This window comes from Rattus norvegicus, chromosome X, assembly GCF_021556685.1.
Source record: "Rattus norvegicus strain SHRSP/BbbUtx chromosome X, alternate assembly SHRSP_T2T, whole genome shotgun sequence".
NCBI lineage: Eukaryota > Metazoa > Chordata > Mammalia > Rodentia > Muridae > Rattus > Rattus norvegicus.
Genome location: NC_141554.1, coordinates 105,902,112 through 105,918,036, shown reverse-complemented (window position 1 = coordinate 105,918,036; position 15,925 = coordinate 105,902,112). Strand labels below are relative to the sequence as shown.

Below are 15,925 nucleotides of genomic sequence, written 5' to 3'. Positions count from 1 at the left end.
CTGGTTTGAAATGTTACTTCTTCTGAAAACACTTTCAACAGGCATAGAAATAGTGTTTGCTGGGGTCTGGGAGTTGTCACTCAAACCATACGTACACCAGTCTCAGTTAAGCAAGAATAGTTTATTGAATGCACAGCATAATACTGGAAGTCCAGGTCCACAAGAAGGGAAAACCTAATTGTGGCATCAGTCTGCCTCAAGGCAAGCTTTTTATGTGAAATACCAGGTTCAAAAGTTGGAAGGCAAGCAGGGAAGTTGTACAACATTTTGGCTAACCAGACAAAATTTTGTCAGCTAATCGTTAAGCTGATTGGTCCTGCGGGAGGTAAGAGGGTGGTGGACAGGTGGTGAACGGGAAGAGGGGGTTCAGAACATAGAGATAACAGGGTAACAGTAATTCAACCATCACTTTTTGCCTTATTAGTAGCATTCTTCAGTGTCAGAGTAATAACTATGGACTTAATTTCACCTTGTGAGTATCATGGAGTCTGAATACAAAATGGCTGCAGTTAGGTTAAAAGGAGCAGGCCTTACGAGCTTTTCCAAGCTCTGAATACTCTTTAACCTACTTAAGTCAACATAGAATCAACCACAACAGATGAAACAGTTCAAAGACATTGAAATATAAATGGTTTTGACCACTGAAAAAAGACTGGAGTCAGGAAGTAAAAGTGCCTTGCTTTATCTCAGATTTGCGGCTGCTTATAACAGACCTGCCATGCTGGCTGTTTTTCTGTCGCTGTCAATGTGCTTGCTTCTGCAATTTGACAAGCTTCATGTTTAGTCACATAGGTGAAGTTCTCATTCACGGTCCTTGGTCAAGTCAGCTATGATTTGAACCCACCCATAACCAAAGAGGTCAGAAGTGATGCTGACTAGCCTAGTCCAAGAAACAGTGGACCATGTGCTCAGGGATTTGGAGGTTATTTTCCTAAGTCCCTGCCAGAGTGAATGCATTCCTTCACACATCCATTCAGTCCCCGGTGCCTGTTCTGAGTATGGTCTTTTTTCATTCCTGTTTTCCCATAACAAGGAGGAAAGTCATTTATATTTAAGAGAAATAAAAATAACATATGTCACTTTTTATTCAATTTTATTTTTCTTGGATATTTTATGTACTTACATTTCAAATGTTATCCCCTTGACATATGTCACTTTTTATTCTAACCAATTGGAATGTACAACCAAAATTTTGATACTATCCTGTTATGTGTGGGTATGAGGAAACAGGTATTTTCTTCTATTATTTGTAGGACTATAAATTGGTACTATCTCCATGGTCAATATATCAACCGCATTTGACAGGTTACAAAGGTACACTTTCCATTCTAGAATCTGACCTCTAGGAATTCATCCTGTTCGTGTACCTGTGTGTGAAAACTGACATATAGTAAATTTTATATTTAAAAGAAACTGTACCTAACCCATGGAAGTAGTACTTAAATAATCCTTGTCTTAGTTCGGCTGTGATAGGGACACTGAACAAAAGAAACTTCAGTAGGAACTGGCTTATATATCTCGAGTCATGGTCCATTGAACAGAGCCAAGACAGGAATTCAAGGCTAGAACCTGGAGGCAGAAAACTTGAGAAGGATCACTAGCCAAAGGATATCACCATGCATAGTGGATTGGGATTGTCCTCATCAATCATTAATCAAGAAATTTTCCATAGGATTGTTCATAGGCCAATCTGATGGGGGTATTGTCTCAACTGAGATTCCCTATTCTTGGATGATTCTAGCTTGTGTCAAATTGACAAAAACCAACCAGGACAATCCTCTACTGAAATAATTGAGATGCTATGCAGTGATAAAAACAAAAAGGAATCTCTTTATATATTAATATAGAATAAGCTCTAGTATACCAGTACATATTTTAAATTAAAATGCTAAGGATCAATAGCTTGGTAAGTTACTATTATTATAAATGGTCTCTTGAAGGGTATTATTAATATTGTTTGCAAGTAGAGAAAGGAACCTAGCTGGTTGAGGGTAGTGCTGTGAAACACACTTTATATTGTATGGTTTTTGTTATACCTCAATTTTTTAATAATGTGATTAAATTAACTATTCAAAATGATATAATAATTATTCCAACTTTCATTATTTGTGGTACTGGGAATAAACCTGGGGATTACCATGCAAGGAACACACTGAGCACTAAACTACACCCAAAGACCATGAAAATGGATAAATTAAGGCTGGGGAGATGACTCAGTCAGTAAAGTACCTACTGTGTAAGCATGAAGATTTGAGTTGCAGTTCCTGGCACCTCCATAAGAACCCAGGTGTAGTCATCTATAACCCTAGCAAGGTTGGGAGGAGCCAAGTGGATCCCTGGAGATCATTACTCAATAGGTTAGCACTGAGCTCAGTGAGAGACTCTTGACTCAGATGCTAAGGGGTCCAGCTGCCTTTCCCTCCTGAGTGTTGGCATCGAAGGAGAGAGACAGCAGGCCAGGCCATTAAGGCAGTTTTTAAACCAATATTTATAGAACTAGAATCACAACAATCATGCTTCTGAATACTATTTTAAGATATGAGTCAGTTTTGTGTGCTTCATCACATAGTTTGGTTCCAGGAGTTCTGTGCATTTCAAGCATGTATACCGTGGAACAGTACCCATGTTCAGACTTTAAGCAGCAGTCAAGACTTACTGTGGATATTGGTTATGCTTAATGGAAAAAAAAAGAGTCTGCTGTGTATTACGGTCACATGATCTTGCATATGATAAACAGGTATATAATTTGCTCTTGGGAGGGAGGATTGAAAAACATATTGACAAATAGACCTGTCAAGACTAACAGAATTTAATTTGAAAACATTTCAATTATTATCAACTATATGAAATGTTTTCAAATTAAATTTTGTTAGTTTTAACATAGATCAGCTCTAAAAGCATAGACATTCACATAGACACAGTAGGTTGTATTTATACATTTAATCGTGTGTATGTGTGTGTGTGTGTGTGTGTGTGTGTGTGTGTGTGTGTGTAACAATAATAATTAAAGAAAAAGAGGCAATGAATTTGAGAGGGAGGAGAAAAGATGGAGAGGGGTTAGATGGAGGAGAGGGAGGAGAAATAATAGATTAAATTTTAAGTAAAAATAAAATCAAATCATGCTGAGAGACTGCCCTAGCCTTTAAAAGGAACAGTACTGGGCAGGACTAAGGCTAAAGACTGATGATTCTTGGCCTTATAATCTTACTATTTGTGCTTTTATAGGTGCCGGTATCCTTTCTCTCACTATTTTGGGCTTTTTATATGTGCTGGTTTCTTTCTTTGTAACTCTTATTATTTTGTTCTAATAAGCACAGGTTTCTTTTGTCTCTCACTCAAAGATCTCTCACTGGCCAGGCCAGAGGCTGGGAACTCATTAACTCTGAACCAGAGAGAAAAGAAAGAAAAAGCATTAAAATACTTTACATAGGCAATATGCCCCCCCACACACACTCACACTCATACACACTATCTGGTCGGGGCCGACCACCTGTCTCATCAACTCTACATGTCTTCATGGATACCTACATTCATACACATACTTATACATGTATGTATAGACGAACAGACATAGATATTTTGTGGATTGGGCTGATCCCCCTAGCCACACTTTATTCCTTCTCTGTGGCCTTCTCATACCTTTTTAGATGAAGGTTTGTTAGAAAATTACCTCATAGATAAAATGTTACACAAAGGGGGAGTTATAGTAGGATGTTGACATTAAGTTCAAAGCAGCGTTTCATTCTATAATCTCATTATAGGTTCAAAACAACACTTTCCTGTTCTTGCTTTATCACAGTGCACACCTGTGGCTTCATCCTTGGATCTGACCTAGAGTGAATGTTTCTTCTTGATCACAAACTTGTCCCAAGCCCATTTCTCTTTTTAGTGTAATTGTGGAAGTGCATTGTATTCCTGAGCAGGCAGCCTTTACTTACTATTGTATGAGGGGTGGGTACATTCTATTTTGATTCTCACTTTTTTATATCTTTCTGGCAAAGCAGCTAAACCATCTCTTAAAACTGTCTTCCTGGGGCTGGGGATTTAGCTCAGTGGTAGAGCGCTTACCTAGGAAGCGCAAGGCCCTGGGTTCGGTCCCCAGCTCCGAAAAAAATAACCAAAAAAAAAAAAAAAAACTGTCTTCCTAAAATTATTTGAATTAATTCAGAAATTTATAAAATCATCAATTCATCTAGACAGTATTAATTCATGAAAGTTCATTTTCTTATCGATCTCAGGAGATTTGCTCAACAGGGTGGGCTGATGGCCAGGATAATGAGGTTATGTTACAGTGACAGAGAAAGGCATACGAGCAACATAAAGCGATCCTGGGATAGAAATCTCTGAAGACCGTGCAATTCAGAGCTTAACCATCACACCATGCAAAGCAGTGGGTCATCTCTGGAAAGCTTACCTGCATGCCTTTAGTCTTTCCTGGATGGATCCTGACAAAATGACATTTACATGACCTTTATAAAGGTCAGTTATAACTAGTTGGACATTTTTATTACTTATTTGTTTACTTATTTTTTGAGACAGGTTCTCACCCTCACAGAGCCCAGATTGGCCTTGAAATCTTGATTCTCCCACTCCTACCTCCCAAGTACTGGGATTATAGATATGCACCACCATGCCTGCGTGATTATTAAATTTTACTTTCCTGATTCAGTGGGGACAAACACATTAAATATATTTTATGAATATAAAAACTTAGATCTAGGTAGAATTCAGGATAAGTTCCAGCAATCTGGTACCATTTTAAAATGTTTTTTATGTGTATAAGCATTTTGCTTTCATATATATATATATATATATATATATATATATATATATATATATATATATATATATATGCGCACCATGTGTGTGCCTAATGGCTCCAGAGACCAGAAGAGGGCATTAGATCCCTATCAGGGATTACAGATAGTTGTGAGCATCATGTGGGTGCTAGGAATTTCACAAAGTTTCTCTTCACTGCTGGGCCATCTCCTCCTCCTCCTCCTCCTCCTCCTCCTCCTCCTCCTCCTCCTCCTCCTCCTCCTCCTCCTCCTCTTCTTCCTCCTCTTCCTCCTCCTCCTCCTCCTCCCCCTCTTCTTTTTTTTGAAGTAAGTTCTTGCTATGTATCCACTATCCACTATCCAGCCAGCCAGCCTAGTTGAAATGGGAAGTTTCAGGTTTAATGACATCCTTTGTCTGAAAAATTTAGACATAGATAATGTCATGTTAAGGAGTTCGTGTTATGTTAGCAGTTGAAACATTGTGAATTCATACATGATAGGTACTCTACCACTGAGTTTTACCCTCTGACCTAGATTTTACTTTTAAGGTGATAGGAAAGCAGACATCAAAGTATTCAAAGTGTTATTCTTTTCTTTTCTTTTCTTTTCTTTTTTTCTCCCCGGAGCTGGGGACTGAACCCAGGGCCTTGTGCTTGCTAGGCAAGCGCTCTACCACTGAGCTAAATCCCCAACCCCTCAAAGTGTTATTTTAGAAAAATTATACTTATATAGTTTCTGATCACTGAAAAAGGGCAAGATCTGGCAGAGAGCTGGTAGATTAAAATTTGCTTTCATGTTTCTTTATTTTGTATGTATTTTGTTTGTATGTATGTTGAGCATGGGTGGTGGTTTGAATATGTTTGATAGGTTTATGGGTTTTAATGTTTGGCCCTAGGGAGAAGCACCATTAGGAGGTGTGGTCTTATTGGAGTAGGTGTGGGTTGTGATCCCAGTATATCCCCAAGGCTTTCTCAAGGTGAGCTTTTTTTGAAATTGGCATACTTCAGTTAACAAGAACAGCTATTTTGAAGCAGAATTAGATAAACCAGAAAAACAAGGTTTGAACATTCAGATATTTTTCCAGAACTACGGACTGTTATAGATTAGGTTTTTTTGTTTTTGTTTTGGCCAATGGTGTATGGCATGTAATCCCCACTACCCCGATTTAAGCTCCGGGCTGACTGCACTATCAGCCTCGCCCAAATTCTCTCTGATCTGTGGATGAAACATGTGCGCGTGCGCACACACACACACACACACACACACACACACACTATATTTATTTTAAGATTTTATTTATATGAGTACCCTTCAGCTGTCTTCAGACACACAAGAAGAGGACATCAGATCCCATTACAGATGGTTGTGAGCCACCACGTGGTTGCTGTGAATTGAACTCAGGACCTCTGGAAGAGCAGTCAGTGCTCTTAACTGCTGAGACACCTCTCTAGTACTATTAGTTTATTTTTTAATATGCTTAATCTCAATGGCTGGGCTCTTCTTAACCTTTCTCGGCTCTTGCACCCTTCTTTTCACTCCCAGATCAGCACTGTAATCTGCCTCAGCTTTAGTAGCTCAGTTACCTTTAGTCCCATCTCAACACTCTAACTCTGCCCTTCCTTACGTTTCTTTCTTTCTTTTTTTTTTTAAGATTTATTTATTTATTATATAGTAGCTGTCTTCAGACACACCAGAAGAGGCCATCAGATCTCATTACAGATGGTTATGAGCTACCATGTGGTTGCTGGGAATTGACTCAGGACCTCTGGAAGAGCAGTCAGTGCTCTTAACCGCTGAGCCATCTCTCCAGCCCCTTCCTTACGTTTCTGACCTCCCACCTACTAACCCAGGCTCAGTTGGGGAAGTGACCAATGTGGCCACGCCACTGCTAATCTCATGGCAGGTGGCTTTTTCTCCCTCCTATGCACAGTCTTATTTTTTCTGTGTCTCTAGCCTGCCGGAGGGAAAACAGGAAGTCCCCCCTATTCTGCCCAGCTCATTGGCCTCTAACATCTTTATTAAGAACCAATTGGGCTTCTCTACCAGTACAGAGTGGGAAATCTCTCCAATATTTATCGCTATCAGAGATAAAATGAAACACAGTCATAGTGGAAAAGCAAATGCCTTTTGTGTGCTAAACTTCTCACAAATGGATTTGATGCCTAGTTAAAAAAATAACAAATTAATCAGTATTTCCTTCATTTTGTCAGTGTAGAAACTGGGTCATAGACTGGTCTGAAGAGCTAGGATCAGCTAGATACTGTGTGAGGGAATCTTATCAGAGAGACTGTGTGATAGCAAGACTCCAGGAGTTCTTACTTTTAAAACACTTTGATAGACAGATTGCTAACAGTTAGAGCACGTGCTGCTCTTGCAGAAGACATGGGTATGGTTTCTAGTTCCCACATGGTAGCTCACAGCCATCTGTAACTTTAGTTCCAAGGGGTGCTTTTATCTGTTTTCTGTGTGTTCCTACATACATACAATGCCCATAAACTCTCATGAGAATACATATACACAGAAAGATTAAAAACATTTTAAAGAGCTGTAATTAATGCAAAATGTTTAAATTTAAAATATTACATATTTTGTTTATATATGTTCAACACATATTCATTTATTAGCCTTACATTGTATTTGTCTTTGTCTTTGAAATGTTTGATTATGTCCTTGCACTTATTTCCACCACTGTTTTTCAGAGATATTTGCTTTAAAGGAAACTAGAAAATATTCCTCCTTCCTGTAATATCTCTATTTACATTCTTCAAGATAAATTTTTGCAACTAAGTCATTTTATCTTCATTATTATTCTTGTTATTAACTCTGAGCATCTGGGACTAGTTTCAGGTTATAATAATACTCATTTATATTTCATGGTACTATTTTTAAATTAATTTGTACTTTGGTTATTAATTAGACATTAAAATATTTGTATTTTTAGATTCTATTAAAGTCTTGCAAATAATTCTCTTTAAATATATTATAAAACTTTTATTAGAGAAAATGTCAGTGTTATTATGAACCAACCAAAAGAGAATATTTTACAAAAATAATATTCCAATCCCAAATTTAATGTAGATTTCATCTAACTTTGTAAAATTATGCAAAGTACGTTGCCGATAAAAAATGTTAAGAGAAAATACACAAAACTTTATAAATGATAAAATTAAAGTTTCACGTTATTTTCTCCCTTTCCCTCTGTCTACTAAATCCAATATTGTAAACTTCCTTTAATTTTCATCTAAATTTGCACTGTAATGTAGATTTAGAAAAACAATGTAAGCTATGATAAAATATATGGACTCACTACATAATCTACGAGTCTCAGTTAAAATTTAACTCAAAAACTGTCCGAATAAAATCAGGAAAATATTGCAAAAAAAAAAAAAAAGAAAGAAAAGAACCAATAGGGGAGCAAAACATGCAAATCCCTGCTCATGGCATCAGAACCACTTCCTACAGTAGTGTTCTCTGCTGAGTTATACAGTGAGATAGGTTGTCACATAGTCCAGGATTGTCTTGGATTTTCTATAGAACTAAGGATATCATTTAACTTTTAATATCCTGGATCCACCCCATAAGTGTTGGGATTACAAGCATTGTTACCATATCGGGCTATAAGGCATTTTACTTTATTATTTTTAAATATTTATTTTATTAATTTAAGTTAGGGCTAGAGAGATGGATCAGTCATTAAAGTCTAGGCTCACAACACAACCAAAAATATTTTAAATTATATGCGTGTGTGTGTGTGTGTGTGTGTGTGTGTGTGTGTGTGTGTGTGTGTAATGCAGGTACATTCAGAACCTAGAGGCACTGGGCTTCCTGAAGCTAGAGGCTGTCGTGAGCCACCTAGTAGAAGCAAGGAACTGAATTTGGGTTCTCTGGAACAATAACATTGATTTTAATCTCTGGTCTCTTCAGTCCCCTACAATGCATTCCTTTTTTCTTTTTTTTTCTTTTTTTCTTTTTTTTGCTTTTTTTTATAAGTGTAGTATTTTTGGGGGGTTTGCAGGTGTGAATAAGTGTGAATAGTTCTAATACAGAAGACTACTGTTTTCTGTCTTGAATCCGAGTTATTTTTATTAACTACATGCTTTTGTTAGTAACGTGTCCTCAGTTTTCTATGTATACAGATATACACAATCAAAATTGAAATAGGGAAGAGATGGCTTACTAGTTATGAAAGACTTGCTCTTGCCGAGGACCCAGTATCCATAAGGTGGCATATATCCTCCAGTTCCACAGGATATTTAGTCCTGTTTGGTCTCCATGTGCACCAAGCAAGTGATCAAATGGTACAGAATTCATATTTAAAAAAAATAGGTAGGAGCTCAACAGTTCCAGTGTCCTGCACTGGTTGCCTGCGGGTCTGGAGCAGCTATGGACGCTGCAGGCTTGACACCCAGTTCCCTAGAGATTGTGTGGCACAGTACAGTAGCCCAAGCCACCTCCTATACCGGTCACACCAGGGCAAGTTAAAGTCTTCAGAGTTGTGAATACTTTTGAACCCCAAACTCCAGATGAATTGTACTTTCAGGCAGGAGTTCTTCTTATCTATAGAAGATACTATCTGCCCCTCTGACAGGAATGACACCAGATGGTGGCAAGGGACCTGCAGTCAGGATCTATTGACAATCCACTGCATGAAGCAGCAAAAGGACGTTCGCTTGTTGAGAGAGTGCTTGGACAATCACGTGGGTGTGGACGGTTTCTACAAAGCCCCCAGAACCACTACCCTGTCTTGGGCCTGACACAGGGGGTCACAGAGATACAGGGGGAGTGTTGTTTGCTCAGCCAAATGTTGAGCTGAAGCAACAAAATGAGCCAGGAGACAGAGCTCTGCAAATGGCTGCCTGAGAGGATTAGACATTGTCTATTTGCTCCTGGTTTGAAAGGGTGAAAGGACTTAAACAATAAGAAACTGGCCACCAATGCTACTGGTGCATCCGTTATGCAGAAGAATCAGGGGCACATGGTGTTTGATGAGAAGCCACATCAAGTGCCGTCTTCCCCCTCCCAATATAAATTTTTATGAATTATTTGGGAATTTCAGACAGTACATCCAGACCACCCTCATTTTCCCATTCCCCTCAGTTCCATTCTCTGACCCTTGTGCTTCCTCACTCCTCAAAAATCCCATAAAGCCCAGTTTGTATACTCATTAGACCATGGCCAAACTCTCAGTGGTCAGGACCTTAAAAAAAGAAACAAATTTGAATTGTGCACCGCCCCCGCCCCCTACCCCTCCTGGGAAGCCATCAGCCGTGAAGAACTCAGACTAATTCCTTCTGGAGCTATTTTGATTTCAAAACTTCTTTTGCTTTTGCCATTCCAAAATCTTGGTTGGTTTGCCAGAAGATTCTTGATAACTGTTCTTTTCAGAGTCCGTCTGAAGGGGGCACTGTTACACCACGATCTGTGATGGGTCACCACCTATGTGAGGGGCTTCTCACCTGTGGCTCGCCAATAAGCAATGGCATACTTCCTTAGTTCATCAGAACATAACAACCACAGATTATTTCTATTTGCCAAGCTAAAGAAATTTTAATAGATTTTCTTTAAAAAAAAAATCAGGATTTTGCCTGGTTGGTGGCACAGTGTCTGGGAGCCCCTGGAGTCCAGGTTAGTTGAATCTGCTGGTCTTCCTGTGGGATCACCCTCCTCCTTTACTTCTTCCAACCTTTCCCTAATTCAACCACAGGGGTCCCTGACTTCCATCCGTTGGTTGGGTGTAAGTATCTGCCTCTTTCTTAGTCAGCTGCTGGTAGGGCCTCTCAGAGAGCAGCCATGCTAGGCTCCTGTCTATAAGCACACCATAGCATCAGTAATAGTGTCAGGCCTTGGACCCTCGCCTTGAGATGGATCCCAGTTTGGGCCTGTTGCTGGACCTCCTTTCCCTCAGTCTCTTCTCCCTTTTTGTCCCTGCAGTTCTTTTAGACAGGAACAGTTCTGGGTCAGGAATTTGGCTGTGGGTTAGTAACCCCGTCCCTGCACTTGAGGCCCTGTCTATCTACTGGAGGTGGACTCTTCCATTTCTCTCTCCCCATTGTTGGGCATTTTGACTAAGGTCACCCCCATTGAGTATGAGAGTCACCCCCCAAGTGCCTGGTACTTTCCGGAGGGTCCCTCACTTCCCACCCCTGAGGTTGCATATTTCCATTCATTCCCCTGGCCCTCTGAGCTTCTGTTCCTCCCCCATATCTGAGTCTGTTCCCTTCCCCTTCCCCTCTCCTACCCAGGTCCTACTGTTCCTCTGCCTCCCATGATTATTTCCCTCCCCCTTCATTAGCTCTGATTTCTTTTTTTTCTTTTTTTTTTCTTTTTTTTGGAGCTGGGGACCGAACCCAGGGCCTTGCGCTTGCTAGGCAAGTGCTCTACCGCTGTAGCTCTGATTTCCTATTATGATTCTATTATCTGCTTTCTTAAAAACAGCATTAGCTGACAAAATTTTCTGTTGTAATAGAATATTCTATAGCTTGGCTGTCTCACATAGTAGACATTAGTCACATGTACCTATTGGGCACCTGCATTTATCTACACATTTTCTCTCATGGAGGAAAATGATTGTCTTAGTACAGTTTTCTTTTTATGTAGTAAAACCCCATGACCAAAATCAACTTGTGGAAGACAGGGTTTATTTCAGGGCAGGGGATCAAGGTGTAGGAACCTGGAGGCAGGAAGTGATGCAGAGGCCAAGAGGGAGTGCTTGTACTTCATAGATTTTACAGCCTGTTTTCATATCCAACCTCCTGCCCAGGGATGGCATGGCCCCCAGTGAGCTGGTCTCTCACATCCATCATTGATCAAGACAATGCACTACACGTATGTTAACTAGGCTCCTGCCCTCAGAATATTGGCTTGATCCACTCTTTCCTTGGTCTCCATGTCTTCTACCTGGTCCCCAAACTGCCATCTTTTACATGATGCTCCCACATAAAACACAGTCTGTCTCCAAGGCCTTGAAGATAGAGTATGGGAGGTCAGTGATAACATAGTTACTGAACTTTGTTGTTTCTTTCTTGGGCATTTTCACCAGCCTGGCGGTACTCTCTAACAAGATCCTGTGTCATAGCCACTCTCCAACAGTCACCCCAGTTTCATGAAATCTATTGTTTTGTTGTTGAGTGGGTTTCTGTGCTGTCTAATCCCTGAGGCCACGTCCTGAGGTCAGCTTTCTACAACCTGACTAACTGTCCAAAGTCTGCCAAGTGGACCCAGTTTCTCCTATCCCTTCAGCTCTGCAAGCCATCAGTCCTGCACAGACTGGTGGCCAGAAGAACACCTGGCTTCCACTCCCCTTTGTGGAAGGGAAGTGTGGTTGCTTCTCATAGGAAATGGCGCCCAGACTGTAGATCACCCAAGTAGGCTTTATCCTCGAAAATTTCCTTAAATTCAAGAAGGCAGTCAAAAAGTTAGTGAGAAAGAGACTTAAAAGACATCTCAAAGGAGCTTAGTCTTGGGGACCCCTTGACTTCGCCTATAGTCACTAGTGCAATTTAAGAGCAGCAATTGTCAGATGGGAAAACCACCTGAAGCCACAGAATAGTAAGCAGAACCACAGAGTGGGAACCTGGAAGCTTCCCTCATTTTTCATTTCCTAAAACTGTCTTCAACATTTGTCCTTCCCAGTGCAAGTAGATGCTATTCTGCGGAGACTGGGTTTCAGAGAGCAACCTGTCCATAATAGACAACGGAAAGTGTTCCAGGTCAAACTTCTGCCCAGGTTGACAACACGATTAAGATGCCCTATGTTGTGTATGCCCAGTGTGAGGTGAAGCTGAAGTTTACAGGAACACTAGAAGTTTCAGGGCCAAGGCTGGACGCTGCTGCCAAAATGGGCAATCTCAAGCCAGGAGAATGACTTAGAAAACATTGTCTGTTAATCGGCTAGTTCCTTTTCGTAGAATTAGCATGATAGTGAACCTAGCATATAAAATTATTTTAGTGGAAACAATTTTGTGAAATAAAGGGCACATGGGAGTATTTAAACATTTTAGAAGGACAGGGAGGAAGAGAACCAGGAAGAGGAGCAAGACGAAGAAAGAAAGAAATAATACAAGAAAGAAAATGAACTACAGAATTGCCTGAAGGCAGATCTTATGGAGGCATTTTCTCAGTTGAGAGTTCCTCTTCCCAAATGACCCTAGTTTGTGTCAAATTGACATTAAACTGTCCACACCGCAATATTAGAATACAGGCAACAAGGAATCACCTCTTCCACAAAACTGAAATAGTATATAATAGCTGCATGCAGGAGTTGGTGGATGTTGAATTCAGCAGCAGAGATGTGGAGACCCAGTGAATTCCAAAGCTCTGAGATACAACACAGCGAGAGAGAGAGAGAGAGAGAGAGAGAGAGAGAGAGAGAGAGAGAGAGAGAGAGAGCCTTACACCTTGTCATCAGGCACCCTGGTTAGGAAGGGGAAATATCTTCCATTGGTAGAAGTAAAGGTCAGAGGTCACAGGGTCCCAGAAAGCTCTGCTAGTGCCGTAGCTGGCTTCATAGCTAGGGAACTTGGGAGTCACTCAGCTGGTGATCTTTAGGGCAGGAATAAGCTACAAATTCCATGTTGAGAAGGCTATTATCTGAACTGCTTTGAGGGTCAGAAATCTCTGCAGAGTCCCATCTCCAGGACACCGCAGTGACATCAGTGGTTAGTTGACTGCCTCTTGAAACAGTCTGATCTCTGGGAAGTAACACTAGTGTAAACTGGCTGGAAATTCTGTGCTGTAAGGGATGTGAATCGTGATATAGAGGGCTAGACTATACAGACTGTGTAGAACTGCTGGACTAGGCAACCTGTCCTCTGAGGCCAGGGACGTAAGTAATGATTTCCTGAATGTGGCAGCATGCAGGAAAACAGGATCAGTATTAAAATGGCCCCACTCCCAACACAGAAAACCTCCAAAGTATTTTGGGAGTACTTTGCAGTCTTTTTGTTTTCCCTGTCCTTGGTTTGCACAGCCTAATGATCTCCAGAGAGAATCTCTATCTGGTACAATCCAGATAAACCAAATTTTAGCTAGCTTTAGCCACACTCCTTTCCTCCAGATACTAGGCAGTTCTGAAACTGAATAGGAATCATCATGGTCAACTGTCAAACGACCTACTATGAGGCAGTGCTTGGCATGTGCCAAGCTCGTCTGCCTTCCTTTCTTTATCTACTCACTTTGACAAGAAAAAAAGAAGATGGTTTTCTGTTTAAAAATATCATTTCCCTATTGTATTTTATTTTTATGTCTTTCTTTCTGTCGTTCTCCTGCCTCTGTATTTAAATCTTTTCTGTGGTATTACAGATCAAACCTAGGACCTTCTGTACACCAAACAGGCTTTCTTCTAATGAGGTACACTAGTAGTTCAGTAGAGAGGAATTATAGTAAACTCCAGCGACCACCCATTTCTACTCAAGCACTGGCAGATACTTCAACTTAAAGAATAGGAAGGCAAACTCCCTCAGTCATGGGTTCTTTTACAGGCAGGGTCAACTATGAGAAACTTAGGCACAACTCCAAAGCATGTATCAATATGAAGCATCAGAGAGAAATTGGACAAGTTTATTTTTCAGTGATGCCTTATATTCTTTTTCAAAAGGTTGTAATTAGCATATGTTAATTACATGTAATAAAGTTGAACTATGAGACAGTTTACGGTTGTTATTTCTTTTCTTTTTTTGCTTTTTGTTTCTTTGATATTTTTTCAAGACAAGGTTTCTCTGTGAAGTCCTGGCTGTCTTGGAGCTTTCTCTATATACCAGACTGTCCTTGAACTCAGAGATCTGCCTGCTTCCACCTCCTGAGTGCTGAGATTCAAGGCAAGTACCACCAATGCCAGCCATCTTCACTTTACATTTTTTTTAAAACAAAAATATTTTAAGTTTTTACTCCTCAAAAATATCCAAACATGTCTTTTCCAAAAATAACCATGATTAGCTTAGAAAAATGGGTATATATATATATATATATCAACAAAGTATTTTCTTTAACACAAATTTACCTTTATAGTATCTAAACACTAAAGATTTATTTTGAAAGTCAGAATCTAGCTTAAGTCAAGGAAATGCATTCCTGCTGCATGCACTTCTCCTCCAGGAACAGCATGGCTGCATTACTCCCATTTAGCCAAATTTGATCTAATTTACTAGTCCTTCTTCCTTCTAGTGTAATTTCAAACTCTGGCATTTGTTAGCACCATTTTGACAAGGTCACCAAATCCTAGAAGTGTACCATTAATTTCTTTATCACTCTTCAGCACAATATGAATTCTTGATCCTATACACATGTGGCAAAAGCCGCAATAAGTTAGTGGTAGAGTTAGCCACCATGGTCATTCCAGAAGCCCACTTCACAAATGTGTGTGTCATGCTCACACAGGGGTCAAGCCACTCTTCTCGGTATTAATCCAGTTTTAGCAAGTGTGCTGCCAAAGCAGGCTCAAATCGTACAACACTTTTGTTGCTTTGCTTGTTTGAGATAGGTTCTCACTATGTAGCTGTAGTTGGGCTTAAACTTGCAGAGATCTACTGGCTGCTGCTTCTCCACTGCTGGCATTAAGGATGTGCACCACCGAGCTTGGCTCCAATCACACAACTTTTGTTTGCACTCTATTTGTGTGGGCATTTCCACTACTGTATTCCGTAAAATGGTATGGGTGGTACCTGAGATTCAGGCTCCATACTTCCAACTTGGCACAGAAATACTTGTATATGTATCCATGTATCATGAGAAAACAAGTGCTTAGGTCCCTTCACCATATCTGGTACATTTCGTATCAGAAACACTTTCAAATGTCAGTGACAATATTGATATTGTCTTTGGAATCTCCTATTACCTACTTGAGGCTGCCACTTTTATAATTAAAGAACTCATAGTGGGTGCACTCCACAAACACTGTTGTACTTGCTTGAGTAATGAAAGTATATCTATTCTTGCAAGGCCTACATAGAAAATGGCTTCACAGACGTCAAAATGGTGCATATTATTCCCAACTCCCTAATCACAACCAAAGATCTGATGGGGAATTATACTAGAATTCTCGGATAGAAGTGATCTCAGCATTATACTACAAACCAATACACCAGATATGTTGTCTAGGAGAAAACCACTTCCTAGAGAGGCCATTACATAATATCCGAAGAAATAGCTCA

The 15,925-nt window shown here is 40.1% G+C and overlaps 1 non-coding gene and 1 pseudogene across 1 annotated transcript; one reads left to right on the top strand and one right to left on the bottom strand.

The window, feature by feature from the left end:
- Nucleotides 1–1,885: 1,885 nt before the first annotated feature.
- LOC147998312 (osteoclast-stimulating factor 1 pseudogene) lies at nt 1,886–9,691 on the top strand (annotated as a pseudogene).
- A 5,416-nt stretch (nt 9,692–15,107) lies between these two features.
- LOC120099422 (U6 spliceosomal RNA) lies at nt 15,108–15,210 on the bottom strand. The gene has a single exon (XR_015647148.1). It is a non-coding gene; the product is annotated as a U6 spliceosomal RNA (small nuclear RNA).
- Nucleotides 15,211–15,925: the final 715 nt, after the last annotated feature.